The sequence below is a fragment of the Propithecus coquereli genome, unplaced genomic scaffold (genome assembly GCF_000956105.1).
Source record: "Propithecus coquereli isolate 6110/MARCELLA unplaced genomic scaffold, Pcoq_1.0 Scaffold8, whole genome shotgun sequence".
Classification (NCBI taxonomy): domain Eukaryota; kingdom Metazoa; phylum Chordata; class Mammalia; order Primates; family Indriidae; genus Propithecus; species Propithecus coquereli.
The window spans coordinates 9,427,703-9,443,279 of NW_012154173.1; the positions used below are offsets into that span (position 1 = coordinate 9,427,703).

General features: G+C 35.9%; 1 protein-coding gene and 1 pseudogene across 1 annotated transcript in view; one reads left to right on the plus strand and one right to left on the minus strand.

The window, feature by feature from the left end:
* The window catches only part of STAU2 (staufen double-stranded RNA binding protein 2), a 334,306-nt gene that overhangs the window by 81,311 nt on the left and 237,418 nt on the right, over window positions 1-15,577 (plus strand). The window lies entirely within an intron of this gene.
* LOC105825336 lies at window positions 12,414-13,486 on the minus strand (annotated as a pseudogene).

Consider the following 15,577-nt stretch of genomic DNA (forward strand, 5'->3'; position numbering starts at 1 on the left):
TAATTTCTTTCTAATTTTAGTAGAGACGGAGTCTCGCTCTTGCTCAGGCTGGTTTCGAACTCCTGAGCTCAAACAATCCTCCCGCCTCGGCCTCCCAGAGAGCTAGGATTACAGGCGTGAGCCACTGCGCCCGGCCTGTTATGTTCTCTTGATCTCTGTTTCTCTTTGTCAATTCCACACAGTCTTCATGACTGAAGCTATATAATAAGTGTTAAAATAATATAAAGTGGTTCCTCACAGTTCATTCTTTTTTAAAATTGAGTTTTTCTACTTTCTTTGTCCATATAAATTGTAGAATGAGTCTTGTCTTGTATTTTTACTTTCAGTTTCCGTATGTTCATTGCTAGTATGTAGAAATACAGTTAATTTTTACATTGTGATCTTACAGTTTATGACCTTGCTGAACTCACTTATTGTTCTAGACAATTTAAAAAATATTCTTCTTGGGACTTTCTACATAGAAAATCATGCCATCCTCAAATAGGGATAGTTTTATTTTTTTTTTTCTTTCTGATCTGTTTGCTTTTTATTTCCTTTTCTTGCCTTATTGCACCAGCTATATCTTCGAGCACAATGTTGAAGAAGAGTGGTGAGAGTGGATACCCTTGCCTCGTTATTGATCTTGGGGAGAAAACATTCAGTCTTTCACCATTAAGTCTGATTTTAGCTGTGGGTTTTTTAATAAATATTTGTAAATCAAATTGAGCATGTTCTTTATTCCTAGTTTTTTGAGAATTTTTATCATGAATGGGTGTTGAATTTAGTTAAATGCTTTTGCTGCAGCAATTAACTGGTCATATGATTTGTCTTTTTTCACCTGTTAGTGTATGATAGTTAGATTACATTGACCGATTTTCGAATATTGAACCAGCCTTTTATACCGTAATAAATGCCGCTTGGCCACACTCAAAGATTCCCTAGGTATGTTGCTGAATTCTGCTTGCTAATGTTCTATTAAGGATTTTGCCTCTGTAGTCATGAAGGTTATTTGTCTGCAGTTTTTTATTTTTTTAACTCTTTTTCTGTTTTTTGATATCAGGATAGTACTGATAGTACCCATTAGCAGAATTGAGAGGTGTTTTCTTCTGTTTTTCTCCCATCCGAGTACCAGGCCTGACCTTGCTTAGCTTCCAAGATCAGACGAGATCAGGTGCATTCAGGGTGGTATAGCCATAGACTGTTTTCTGAAAGAGATTGTGGAAAGTTGATGTTAACTCTTTAAAAGTTTAGAAGAATTCTTTGAAACCATCCGGGTCTGGAGATTTTTTTTCAGGAGTTTTAAATTTGTGAATTCAATTTCTTGAATACTTATAGGGCTTTTCAGGTTGTCTGCTTCATACTGGGTAAGTTGTGCTAATTTGTGCTCTTTGAGAATTTGGTCCTTTTTGTCTAAGTGGTCAAATTCATGTATGTAGAGTTCTTACTATTTATTCCCTTATCATTTTCATGTCTACAGGCTCTATTGTGGTAGCCCTGTTTCTTTCCTGATATTTGATAATTTGTGTCTTCTTTTATTTTGTTTCTCAGTCTTGCTGGAGGTTTGTGCATGTTATTGACCTTTTTAAAGGACCAGGATTTTGTATCATTGCTTTTTTCTGTATTTCTGTTTCCAGTTTTATTGATTTCTTTTCTTAGATTTACTTTACTCTTCTTGTTCTTTGTTCTTGAAGTGGGAGCTTACTTAGATTATTTGAGACTTTTCCTCTTTTTTATTCAATTTTTTTTTAAGACAGGGTCTCACTCTTTCTTTTCCTTTTTTTTTTTTTTTTTTTTTTTCTTCTTTTATCCTCCCATTTCTGCTGAATGGTCTCTCTCTTTCACCCACGCTGGAGTGCAGTGTGGTGCAATTATAGCTCACCGTAGCCTTGAACTCCTGGGCTTGAGGGATTCTGTTGCTTGAGGGACCCTCTAGCCTCCCAAGTGGCTAGGACTACAGGTATGTGCCGCCATGCCTGGCTAGTTTTTGTTGTTGTCGAGACAGGGTTTCACTATGTTGCACAGGTCAGTCTTGAACTCCTGGCCTCAAGAGATCCTCCCACCTTGGCATCCCAAAGTGCTTCTTTTCTAATGGACGCATTTAGTGGTATAAATTTTTCCCTCTACATTGCTTTAGCTGTATCTCACAAATTTCGATATGTCATATTTCATTTTCATTCAGTTTAGTATATTTAAAAATTATTCCTCAATACTTCCTCTTTGACCCTTGAATTATTTTAGAAGTGCATTGTGTAGTTTCCAGGTGTTTGGAGATTTTTCTCTTCTCTTTGTTGTTGATGTTTATAGTCTGATTCCATTGTTGTCAGATAATACACTATATATGGTTTCATTTCTTTTAAATTTGTTGAATAAGTTTAGTAAAACATACTTTCAAAATCCATGCCTAATTTTTCATTTTGCCTTCTTAGTTCCTTGCTTTTCTCCTACTTTCTGGGACAAGCCCTTATAAACCTTTGGTTTAAAGAATTATCTATTTCACCTCCCAGAGGTGCTGCTACTAATATTTTATATGAGCGTATATATTTATGCAAATTATATATTCCCCTTTCATTTCAAAATATAAGAATTTCCGTATATCTAAATATACATCTATCTAATAAATTTGTATGGTATTCCACTGTAGTAATGTACCATAATTTATTGTTATTTTTGTCATGGAGTTTGTTGCTACTTACCGTGAAGTAACAGACAGTAGCACAAATAAACATGGGGAAGTTTTCACACACAGCAGTAGTTCCTAGTGTATAGTTCCGTCTCTTTTTAGAGAGTATAAAAGAACAGTTATTTGGGACATCGCTCTAGCATGCACTGGACCTCCCACTTTTAGACTTACGTTGTCAAAGTCCCTAAGGAACCTCTTCCTCTGTACTACCTCTTAACTTGAAGCTGCTATTAGAGCTAAACCCTAGGTACATGTACCATTTTGTCTTAGATGGACATTTGACATTTTAGAGGACACCTAGATTTAGTGTCCCACTTTACGTAGCCTCTGCCCCCATAGGAATTCCCCATGTGGGAATCAGATGTAAGTGATTTACTTCCTGTATGCATGTAATGTGTGCATGGGCAGTAATCCTTAGTGGAGTACTATATATGTGGGTTAGGCTCTTCATTATGTTTTCTATGCTGACCAAAGAATATAGCTACCTAGCGTGGAGAATGTTTAATTGGCTTTTTATGTCTATTCTAAATTTAGTGGAAAAAGCTTTCGGATTGCCAATGGGTAGAGGTTATTGCCATTTACTGAGAAGGGAATGAATGGAGGAGAAACAGATTTGGAGTACAGTTAAGATTTCAGGCATAGACATGTCTGTAAGACATGCAAGAGGAGTTGTCAAGTATGTGTTTGTTATAGGAGGCTGGACTTGGAGGAGAGATCTCGAATAGAGAAGTAAATATGGGCGTTGACTGCATATACAGTACCCTAAAAGGCCCTACTCTTCCAGACCTCCATTACCTCTCTGACTTCACCAATGCTCTCCACCGTGCCAGCTTCACTCCAGCCATATTAGCTTCATTTTCCAAACAAGTCAGGCATACTCACTCCCATCTTAGCGGTATTTATCTTCTGTTCCCTCTCACTTGCCAAGGTCTAATATAACCTTTTCAGTCTTGCCTTTCATGGCCACCCTAGTTAAGACTGTACCCCACCTCACCCTGACATTCCCCAGGCCCCTGCCCTGCTTTGTTCTCTGTACCACTTAGTTTCATCTTTATTAGGACTTGTATGGCTAAAGTATGATAGATAAAACAAAGAGGAGCAATGATATGAGATAAAAGCTGGAGAGGATAGGCAGAGGCTTGGTCCTCCAGGGCCATCCTAAGAAATTTGATGTTCATCTTCAGAGCAGTAGCGGATGAAAGTTTTTAAATAGGAGACCTGATCACATTTGCATAGAGAAGCAGTAGAAGGGCAAGAGTGATTATGGGTAGATCAAGTGGGAGATTATTGGAAGACAATCGAAACAAAAACAAAACCAAAAGACATTTAATGATCCAGGCATTCTGCTAGGCATCGAAGAGACAAGGACAAGTAGAGCATGATTCTGTCTCCCACTTAAGGAGTGTGTCTAAAAGGTTAGAGAGATGATTTCTATTTAAATAGAATTGCTCTAGGGTGAACTCGCCCTAACCCTAACCCTGACCCTAACCAAAAAAATATAAATAAATATAATTGCTCTAGAAAAGGAAGGTTATAGTGTTGTGGGAGCATAAAGAAGTACATTTGATCCAGAGGGTTTAGGTTTATAAGCCTGAATTTAATATTTGAATACCTTTCACAAAATTACTGCTTGAGATAGTTTTACAGTATTTTAAAATTTACAACCCAAAGGGATGTTTATCTTATCCCTATTAGAGATTAGAAAAATTTCTAAGGTGTGTTTTAAGGAATTCTAGTTTTTTGGGATGTTAATAAGTACTGCACAGAAAAAGTAATTGAGTAAGTTTGGACAGTACTAGAATAAACCAACAGATTTCTTTATTGCAGGACTTCTCAGAATTTATGATATGCTTATGTACATTGTAAACCTTCTAGAAATGTATGTAATGTATAATATTTCCCAGACTCCATTGGCCATGGATCCTGTTACATTAATGAAAAATCTGTGGATATAGAGGGCAAACTTTAGGAAATACTGGCTTCCATGATTTGTACAAGATCTTAACAACTAGTTAAAGTTAACCTACAACTAGAGTACTGTTTCCATGACTTTTTTCCTTTGATTTTTCTAAGACATTTCAGTATTATCATATGGAACAGTATTAACTATGAAAATGCCAAATCTTGTGGCCACATTTTAATACTTTATTAAATTTGGGGTTAATGAAGTTCTAAATTTGGCATAAATATAACTAATAACTTCATGTAGCTCATTGGGCAAATATTACATAGAGTAAGTTTAATTCTATGTGAAATTTATGATCTAGGAATGTGTAATGAAATAAAACTTTTCTGTCCTTTTATTGCCTCTTTTTCATGGCTTTGAAATATTAAGAATACTTCATTTTAGCTTTATTAGCTTTGGTTCAGTCATTATTTTGGCAGATAATAGTGTTTTAGAACTTAGTATATGGGGAAATAATGTCCTAGTAAAAATGCAACATTATTGGTACTCAGTTATTAAAAAGAGTGTTTGGAAAGTATTTCTAGTAACTACTTTTCATGTATTTCTAGATCAGGGGTTGGCAAACAACAGCCCATGGGCCAAACCCAGGGCTACTTGTTTTTGTATGGCTCATGATCTAAGGTTGCACATTGAAAAAATTATTGAAAAAAATCAACAGAAGATTATTTTGTGATATGTGAAAATTATATGAAATTCAGATTTCAGTGTCCATAAATAAAGTTTTATTGGAGCACCACCACACTCACTTGTTTATGTATTGTCTGTGGCTGCAGTCAGACTACAACAGCAGTGTTGACAATGTGTGACAGAAACCCTATGGCTTGCAAAGCCTAAAATATTTACTATTTGACTCTTTTCAGAAAGTTTGCAGACCCCTCATCTATATTAATGAGTAATAGAGTTTTGAGGATTATTTTATAAGTGTATAAAATATAGGGAATTATGTTTTATGCATAACCAATTCTCTACCTCTGTGTCTTCTAACAATTTCCATTTATTTATCCCTGCTGGTTCTATTCTTCTCTTTTTTTCTGGTAGAAGATGTATATTTTATTTTAATTTCCTTCCTTTTTCCCATTGATCGGTAAACAGTATATGGTGTCATGTATTGTGATAAAAAGCACTTGGGTTTGAGAAGTATTTCTTTATAGAATAAACATTTTGAATAATTTTATGTTTTCCCCATATACTTGATTCATGGGGAAAACTTTGTTATATTTGAAGTTGACTTTGATAGGCTAAGACCTTTTTAAAAATAATTATTTCAAATGATCATATTAACAACAGAGTAGTATTCTTATTGAATTTAGTTGGTCCAGTGAATTAATAATTTATTTTTTTCCTAACGTACTGGAGTAAATACTCATAGAATATTTCACTTCTTTGATTTGAATGTTGCTACCAGTTTAATTTTATATAGTTTTAAGTATTTGTTATGTATTCTATTTGATAGTTCTTTTATTGGCTCTTAAGAGGCTTGGTTAAATTTTTGTTTCCAAATATTGAATAATTTTGCAGATGTATTTACTTCTTTTTGCAAATTTTGTGGTTTGTGGGAGGTAAAAGTAATAACAAATCAAAACAAAGATTATGGAATTATTTCTGTCTTGTTCCAGCATCTAAAAACATGAAATTTTAAAGAAGTAGCTTTAAATATATAGGTACTTCTAAGGTGCTAAACATGTCCTTTTCAATGTAATTTTTAGTTTTAGTAATAATATAGACATTTATTTTTATCCTGAGTGATGTGAGAGGGTTGTGGAGAATGAGGGTACCAAGTGTACTCACTAACATACTATCTTTATTCTTAAGAAGAAGGAAACTAGCTGAATGTTACTAGGCTTCCATGTCTTTCAAGTTAGCATGTCATTCCTCTTGCAGATCTTTTAATAGTAAATTCTCCTTGTTAGCACAAATGAAACTAGGATCACATCCTTCAGAGAGTGTAGAAGCATTGTACACAATTTCCATGATTAAAGAATTTCTGGATATTCATAAATTGTGATCTTATTCATTTGTTAGCATAGGTACAAATATAAGTTGAGTAAAATACACTATAAAATACGATTGGCAAGTGGATTTAAAAACTCAAAGGAAGCCGAGGCGGGCGGATTGTTTGAGCTCAGGAGTTCGAGACCAGCCTGAGCAAGAGCGAGACCCTGTCTCTACAAAAAATAAAAAAAAAATAAATAAAAACTCAAAGGAACTGGTGAAATTAGTGTATTATCACATAGAAAAAATTTATCCTATCAAACTGTTAAACTATTAAAACCAAGATGGACACATTGTAAATAATATCAGTTGAACTTTAACCAAAAAGAATTCGTGGGTTTTTTTTTCTTTTTTGTACCAAAATAATGGTTATAGTTCATATTTTTAGCAATTAAAAATATACTGTGACATTTTCTTGTGGAACCATTTGTGTGTTCAGTCAGCAGTATTTTTTGTATTTTCAGAAATATTTGTAGTCAGTATCATTCAGTTTGGACAGGAATGTCAGAGATACCTAATGAAGAGATTTTAAAAATAAGTAAGTCATGGGATAGTGGCTAAATTTAGGAATATCTTGGAAAATATCAAGCCTAGAATTTTAGTGGATGCAGCTTTGTTAAACTGTCAGTGAAATTGCAATTATTATTTGAAATTTCTTGGATGAACTAAGTCTTTTTTAAAGGACTATCTCAAATGAGTGGTATTCTTATTGGATTTAGTTGGTCTAATTAATTAAAAAATGATTTAAAAAAATCAGTGTTTTTTGATATGGTCTAAGCAACACCAGTCACTGTTAAGAAAGAAAGAGCTATTATTTGAAAAAAGGAGAGAAGTCAGTTTCCTCTAGCCATACAGGTGTGGGGAATGCTGGATCAAGGAAAGTTTAAATGTTTTCTTATTGTAGAACTTCTCAAGAGCCTTTACTTTTTAATTTTTGTGTGCATTTAATCCTTTTGTATATAGTACTAAATGAAAAAATTTGAATATTAATGTAAATATTATACCACCCCTGCATTCCAGCTATCCAGTTGTGCCCTTGTCTTCTGCAGTTTCATGTATATCCTTTCAGGATATTCTCTGGCTGTATGTATATATTTACTTTAAGTATCATTCTGTAACAATGTTCTGAATCTGTTTTTTTTCCTTCAAAATACACCTTAAAGATCATTTTATATTACTATATAAGAAGCTGTTTCATTTTTTATAGCTTAATAAATTTTAGAAACCTTGCAACCATATAGGTCTATTTAAACCCCAGCCCATCCTTTTTACTATAGTTGTTGTATGTATTACATCTACATAGATTATGAACCCCACAATGTTATATGTATCTTAAAGAAATTAAGAGGAAAAAAACCAGTCTTTTACGTTTGTCCACATGTTTACCACTTCTCAGGCTATTCATTTCTTTCTGAAGATCCGGGTTTGCATCTGGCTTCACTTTCCTTCAGCCTGAACTTACTGTAGTATTTCTTATAATGCAGGTCTGTTGGCAATGAATTCTCTTAATTTTCATTAACTGAAAATGTCTTTATTTCACCTTCAATTCTGAAGGATTTTTCACTGAATATAAAGTTCTGAGTTGGTAGCCGTTTTACTTTCAGCACTTGAAAGATATTGTTCCACTGTCTCCTGGCCCCAGTTTTATCTAATGGTAAGTCAGCCATCATTTGAATTGTTCCCTGTATCCAATATGTTGTTTTTAACAATTCAACTGGAATGTATCTTGTATGGATTTCTTTATATTAATATTAATCTGTTCACTGAGCTGCTTTAATAGGTAAATATGTCTCTAACATCTTTTACCAAAAGATGACTTTGGCCCTTATGTCTTTTAATATTTTTCTCACTCCTCTCCTTCTGTTAGACCTTTTAATATTGTCTCACAGGTCCCTAAGGCCTGGTTCATTATTTTCAATCTTTTTTTCTCTATATTCTTTAGATTATATAATTTCTGTTGATTAATCTTGATTCTTCTGTCATCTCCTTTCTGCTGTTATGTCTGTAATAGTAAATTTTAAATTTGAATATCATATTCTAGAATTTCTGTTTTTTTTTTTTATAGTTACTGTTCTCTGCTGAGATTGTTCATTCATTTATTCATTAAAAGCATTTTCATTTATCTCTTTGAGCATAGTATAACCTTGAGGTTAAATCTAACATATGGGTCATTTCAGGGTTAGTTTCTGTCGATTGTCTTTTCTCTTGAAAATGGATCATTTTTTCCTGCTTCTTCATATGTTGAGTAATTTTGGATTGTAATCTGCACATTATAAATTATATGTTGTAGAAACTGGATTCTATAATGTCCCTTTGAAGTGTAATAATTTTTTTTAAAGCAGGCAGTTAATTGGCTGGAGTCTACTAACAAAATTGTTTTCTGCACTGGATGGCAGCTCAAATTTCAGTCTCTTAGCTGGATTACTATGAATCTCTCCCAGGTGTGTGTGTGGTTCAGGGGTAAGATGGAGATTTGGCCAGAGTTTTTTACACAAATATGATGCTCCTCCTTTCTAGATCTTTTATTTCTATGATTTCCCCATTCATACTCCCTTGACAGTGGTTGCTCTGAGCCCTTATTTCCGGGTTTTCAAGCCAGTAGGACTTTGTGTTCTCTAATGGCATTTTAGCTGCCCCACGTGGAACAGACTGGGCCTGCCTTCAAATTCAAGCTTTTGAAAAGACAAACTCATCCTATGCTGTTCTCTGTTTCCACATGTTAACTCCCTCCAGTATCCACCTGTTTTGTTCACTTTTCTGAACCTTTAGATAATTGTTTTTTATATTTTTTCAGAGTTTAGTTTCTTGCAGGAGAATTGGTGCTATCAGAGCTTGTTGGCCATACTGGAAACAGGATTACTACTTCATTTATTTAAGTACTGTTTAACATACCACTGTGTGATTGCTCCATAATTTATTTAACCAATCCTGTATTCATGGGCATTCGGTTTTTTTTAATCTTTTGTTGTAGCAGTGTTGTAGTATATATCTTTGTACATACATTTTAGCCATGTCTGAGACATTCCGATAGATACTTGGGGTATATCAATAAACAAAACACACATTTCTGCCCTCATGAAGTTTATGTTCTAGTGGAGGAAGTCAGACAATAAAAAATAAATACATTAAGTATGTTTTATAGTAGATCAGAAAATGAAAAGTGCTATGGACAAATTGAAAAGTAGAACAGAGTAAAGGGATGGGGATTACAATTTGAAATAGAGGGTGTCTTATCCAGAATATGAGATTTGAGCAAAAATTTTAAGGAGGCGAGGGAGTGAGCCTTGAGGCTGTCTAGGGCAGAGGCAAGGGATCAGCCATTGCAAAGCCCCTGAGGTGGAGATGTGTCTGGTGAGTTTGAGGAGTGGGAAAGGAGGCCAGTGTGATTGGCGAGGAGTGAGTGGAGTGGTGAGTGGTGTAATATGAAGCCAGAGATGTGACTGGGAGCCAGATTCATGTAAAGGCTTGTGGGCTATTGCAAAGACTGTGGTTTTTATGCAGAACTATTGTAGATTCTGAGCAAAATAGCGATGTGATCTGACTTTCATTTTGAAAAGTACCACTTTTCTGACTAGGGGAACAGTTGGGAGGTTTTTACAATAACTCAGACTAGAGATGAGGCTGTTTTGAATGTTTTGGAGGTATTTTTGGCCAGTAGAATTAGGTGAAAATTGATACCTCTTTGGCATTTTAATTTGCGTTTTTTAAATTATGAATAAGGTTGAGAATCTTATCATATAAATAAAGTAATTTATATTTCCTTTTCTGTGAACTGTGAGTTTATAACCTTTGCTATTTTTCTTTTAATGGTCTTTTTCTTATGGATTTGTAGTCAGTATTTTTTAAAGCCCCTCATGTGTTTCCAGTGTATAGCCAAGGGTGAGAACCACTGTTATAGCCTGTCCTCAGCACGCAGCTGCCTCAGGGTCAGATCATGCCCGTGTTAAGAGGTGCTCGGAGCCTACTATCACAAGCTGCATCCACTCCCAGCTGCATCTCACACTCCTCCTTTCACTTTGAACTTGTCCTTCTGTGAGTCCTGATTTGCTTTACTCCCACACAGCTGAGAACCTGGCCCTTGCTAGTCCTATTTCCTGCCTTGCAGTCATTCACTCTAACATTGAGAGGAGTATACTAGGGAGTCCTGGTTAAGGGGGGCTGAAAAGCCAGTCTCCCATCATCTGAAACCCAGCTGTCACAAGGCCAAGCTAATTAATCTTTCTGTTCTCCAGTTTTCTTAACTATAAAATGGAAATAATAGCAATAGATATTTACCTCATAGGGCTATTGTGAGGATTAGAACAGTTACTGTATACACGGTGCTGGCATATAGTAAACTGCTCAGTAAGTGTTAGCTGTAATTTCTCCTTCATTTAACAAATATTTATTGGACTCCTTTTAAGTGCTAGGTATCATTCTAGATACAAGACATTCTAGGACTGCAGTGAATGAGATTCCTCTTTTCCCTGTGTATAAGCAGAAATCAGCTCTTTGCAGCCTTCCTAGAACACCACTCCTGCAATAGTATGTGAATTATTTACTCCAAAATTTTCCTTTTATTGAAAAATTATGTGGTCTAATACAAGGTTCTCAAACATGTGCAGGGTAGTCCTGGAGCCTTCTTAAATTTGAAAAGTGAAAGGACATATTTTGATTATATTAGAATTATATTTTGATAAGATAAGAGTCAAGTGACAACTAAGATTATAAGTTTAGCTCTTCATCTGCTTGACTTCATCATGAGTTCACCAGCTCTGAAGTGTTCAGTTTCTGACCAGAATTTCTTAGGCATCACCGGGGTGATTTAGCTTCCTGAGAGATCACCATGGTCATGCTCTTGTCAGTTTTGATCACTCTCCTGCTTTGGAGTTCTCAGAGTCTTACAATCTCAGATCATATTGCAGGTTTCTATCAAGTCTCACAAGAAGTATCATCCTCTGCAAAGAAGATTGTGTGGTCTTATTTGCAAAACTTTCTTTTGTTCTCTTTGGTGATTTTTTTCAGGAGAATAACAAAAAGAATAATAAATAAAGTTTTCCTAATTTTTCTTCCTTTACTCCCATGTGGGTCTCAGGTTTTCAGAATTCTCCATGTTGCTTCCTCAAATACTTAAGGAACCTTATACATACTGGATTTGGATGACTTACTGGTTTTGTTTGACATCCTGTCTTTTAAAGAACTTGTGGAAGACTTTCGCTAAATCAGTAAAGGCAGCAAGACATTTTTTATTGTATTGAACTTATCAGTTGTCTACATATCCATTTTTGGGGGGTGGTTGATTCCATTTTTATTGTGGATTGGAGCTTAGAGGATAAGTGCTGGTCAGCATCATTAGCTGTTCCATCTGCCATCCTCTGTGAGCAACCTCTGTAGGAGTCTAAATTTAGCCCAAGAAATCAGGATCAAGAAGGGGAAAAAAAGCTGTCGGGCACATCACTGCTGCTACTGTATCTACACCTAACAGTCACTGAACACTCACCCGTGTGTGACAGTTCTGTTAGGGAGAATAACTAATTTGGCTTCACCTTTTTTCTTCCATGAAAGAAAAGCTGGCTTCTAGAAATAGATACAGAATTAAAGAACGTTCCAGGGAGCTGAATTGAAGACTAATCACAAACTTGTTGCTTCTCCAACACTGTCATGAATCCATTTTCTGCACCATTATACATGTTTTTCATAGAGTCACAAATGTTTCTCGAGCTCCAGAACCATGAGTACCTCTGTCATGGCCTGAGCACTCACACATCCCTCAGCAAGCCTCCTGCCGCCAGGCCTTTACAAATCACAGTCCTTTCTCTAGAAGTCCTGAGACTGGGCTCTCTCAGAAGGTTGGAGGTTTGTGTGGAGTTTGTATGTGTGATTGAGTGCTTATGTGAGAAAAGCCCTGCTGATATTGATCTCCATGAAGGTCAAGTTATCCAGCTTGGTGTGCGCCTCCTGCTGTTAAACAAAGCTGTCAGCGGACAGTCAGTTTGGCTATGCGAGTGTTGCACATGTCCTTGACCAGGGTCCAGATGTCATCTGCTTTCAGGATGTTGTCTGAAGCATAATTTAATAGGAATTTGGTAAGTTCCATGTAGTAAGGGCTAGGCATTGGAGTGAAAGTTTCTTTTGTTCGTGATCCCTCATCTTTACCAACTTTTCTACATCCACTCTGGAGGGAGCAACCAACATTTCTGTCTTTGTTTCAGGTTAATTGCCAACCTCAGAGCCACTTCCACTGGCAAACCAGGGTTGAAAGGACCCAGGTCTCCCCCGATGATGTAGATCTTATCCAAACTGAAGTTAGGGATAATGGTAACCAACCAGCTCCTTCTCGGCCAGAAACTCCACCTCGGCCGCGGCACAAGCTGCCGGCCCAGGACTCGCGGTCTCAGGCCCCTCGGTGTCTGGGAGGAGGAGCCATAGTGCCGCTTTACATATCCATTTTAAAGCAAAAATAAAATTCTCTTATGTTCTGATCTTTCCTAAATCCAAATCAATCCTTTATATTGGCTTTCAATAATCTATATTTCTAATGCAATACAGTAAAATAATCTTAATATCATAATTACCGTCAGCAAGTGTTTTTTGCCCTTGTTCTCTTCATGTTTTCTCTCTCTTCCTTATCCCTCCTCTCTCAATGAGATCCATGAGCAACTTCAGCTCTGTGGCTATTCTGTTTTACTTCTGGGTAAGTTTTAGGATCTTAGGCAATAATGTTTGGACTATGTATTTAATCATCTCAGGTATTAGTATGACTTACTGCTTTTCTCAGTTTGAGTTTCCTGGGAGCTTATTATTCATTAATTTCCCAGGCTTTTTCTTGGCTTCAGTTACCAGAACCTTGACCTACTTGCTTTCTTTATTTCCTTATGATTTGTTGACATTCTAACGTTCTCTGGTCAAGATGCACTTTTTTAAAGATAAATGAGTTACTAGACTCCTGCACTGTGATTGACTGACAGGTCATGGAGCAGTCTACGTAAAACATAACCCCAAACGTGTAAATAAATGTCCTTTAAGACATAAGACAGAGAATTTTAAAAATTGTAGTAATGTTACTCGTTATTCTGTATTAAATTCTTCTGGGGATTTATTTAGTTGGTGTCTACTGGTTTCTATAATATGTGAACTTAATCAGTGTGTCTTCTGTGTACTGCCTGGTATTTTTATTTTTTTTTTTAATAGCTAGAGTCTCACAAACCATATTGCCTGGTATTTTGAAGCATATTGGCATTCTTGAATGACGAATGAACCACGTGTCAGATACCCTCAGGAGGTGTGAAGTGGTGTCCTCCCTGGCATGGTACTAGCACTGACGGGTGCCACCGAGCTTGTGAATGAGAAGCTAGAGATCTGCCAGCATAACTGCAGCCCCTTCCCAGACCTCCCGCTAAGCAGGCATACTAATGTGGAGCTGGCGGCATGGTCCCTAGGTTCTGTGAGAGCTGGTGGCTAGGGTTATTCTTCATGGGAATAACAAAAAGCATGAGAGGTGCTGAAGCATCATAGAAACATACGGAACGTCTAAGAAGGCTGGTCCGTTAGTTGCCAAGGAGGAAGGAAGCCAAACAACTACGATTTCCTGAGCCTACTGTGTTCTGGCACAGGATGTAACTTGTCCAGGGTTACATAGCCAGTAAAGAGCTGAATTGGCCCTCCAGCCCAGGAGTATGTGTCTTCAAAGCTCATGCTTTTTCTGCTACACTATGCTAACGTATGTAAACATCCACTCTTTGGAAATATTAGGATATCATTACAGACTTATTTCAGAATATCCTCAAACACAATTTTGTCCACAGAAAAGAATTTGCAGTGTGACTAAAATGCAATCTCTTCCCTATATCGTCAGTAGGAGTAAACCATCATAATCAGAGGCCAGAACTGTTAGCCTTTCAGAACTCTAAGTGTTATTTCAGTATCATCTTCTTCCTATGTGTGGTAGTCAGCCCAGATATCAGTATCATATGTTTACCAGTATTGTCTAACTTATTTGTTACTGTGCTTTTTCCTCAGGGTACATGGCAAAGATAAAGAGGAGCTGATGATTCTCAGCTTAGTGTGCCTCCTGAAGTAAAGAGACACAGCTCACACTGACTCACTGATGTGAAAGCATACCTTGATTATCTGCAGCAGGACAGGAACAGGAGAGCATAGATAATTGAAATCCACGTAGAATTCCCCAGAAGATTTGTTTAGGAAAATGTTTAAAATTAATTTAAAGTGACTGAAAATTATAAATCGCTTAACATTATTCAAAGTATTTTTAGTTAAAAGTAGGAGAGTTTTCTAAAAGTCTCAAGTACTCCACCGTACTGAAAATAAATTATGTTTCTACTTTTACTTTCTGTGAAGTCACTTTTAAAACCCTGTAGTTTTTTTTAAACATACATGCCCTTCTGATGATTATGAGAATATGAAACAGTTATTATCTATTAAATTCTTTTTGCAGGTGAGAGGATAAAATGTGTTTTATAAAATAATGGATTAAATGTATCTATTCCTTGGCATACATGTTTAGATTTTTAATTATAATTTTTATGATGTGTTGGAGCCAACATTTTTCTACAGAAATATAACTCAAGATTTAATATTGGGCAACACTGGGAAAATGGGATTTAGTATGAAAATATTTTCTTTATGTAAACCTTTTAATGAATGCACCTAATGCATAAAGTGAAGTCAAGCTGTAAAAACAATTAGCTGGGAAAATGCCAAGTAAATTTTTTATATTCCAATGAATATCTCTTAACTACACATTATTATTAAGTTATATGCAGATGTACAACTAGATTCACTTAGATCTGGGTAAAAGAAACAAAATCATAGAAATATGCAATGAGTATAATTACTGTTTGCATCTCCAAACAAAGCACATTAATCTTCCTGCAATACCGCTGATGTAATGTCTCTGTGTTACTTTTGGGAGTATTTGAAGTGGGCAAGCATCCAAAGCTGATAGTTAATTCTGATCAGCA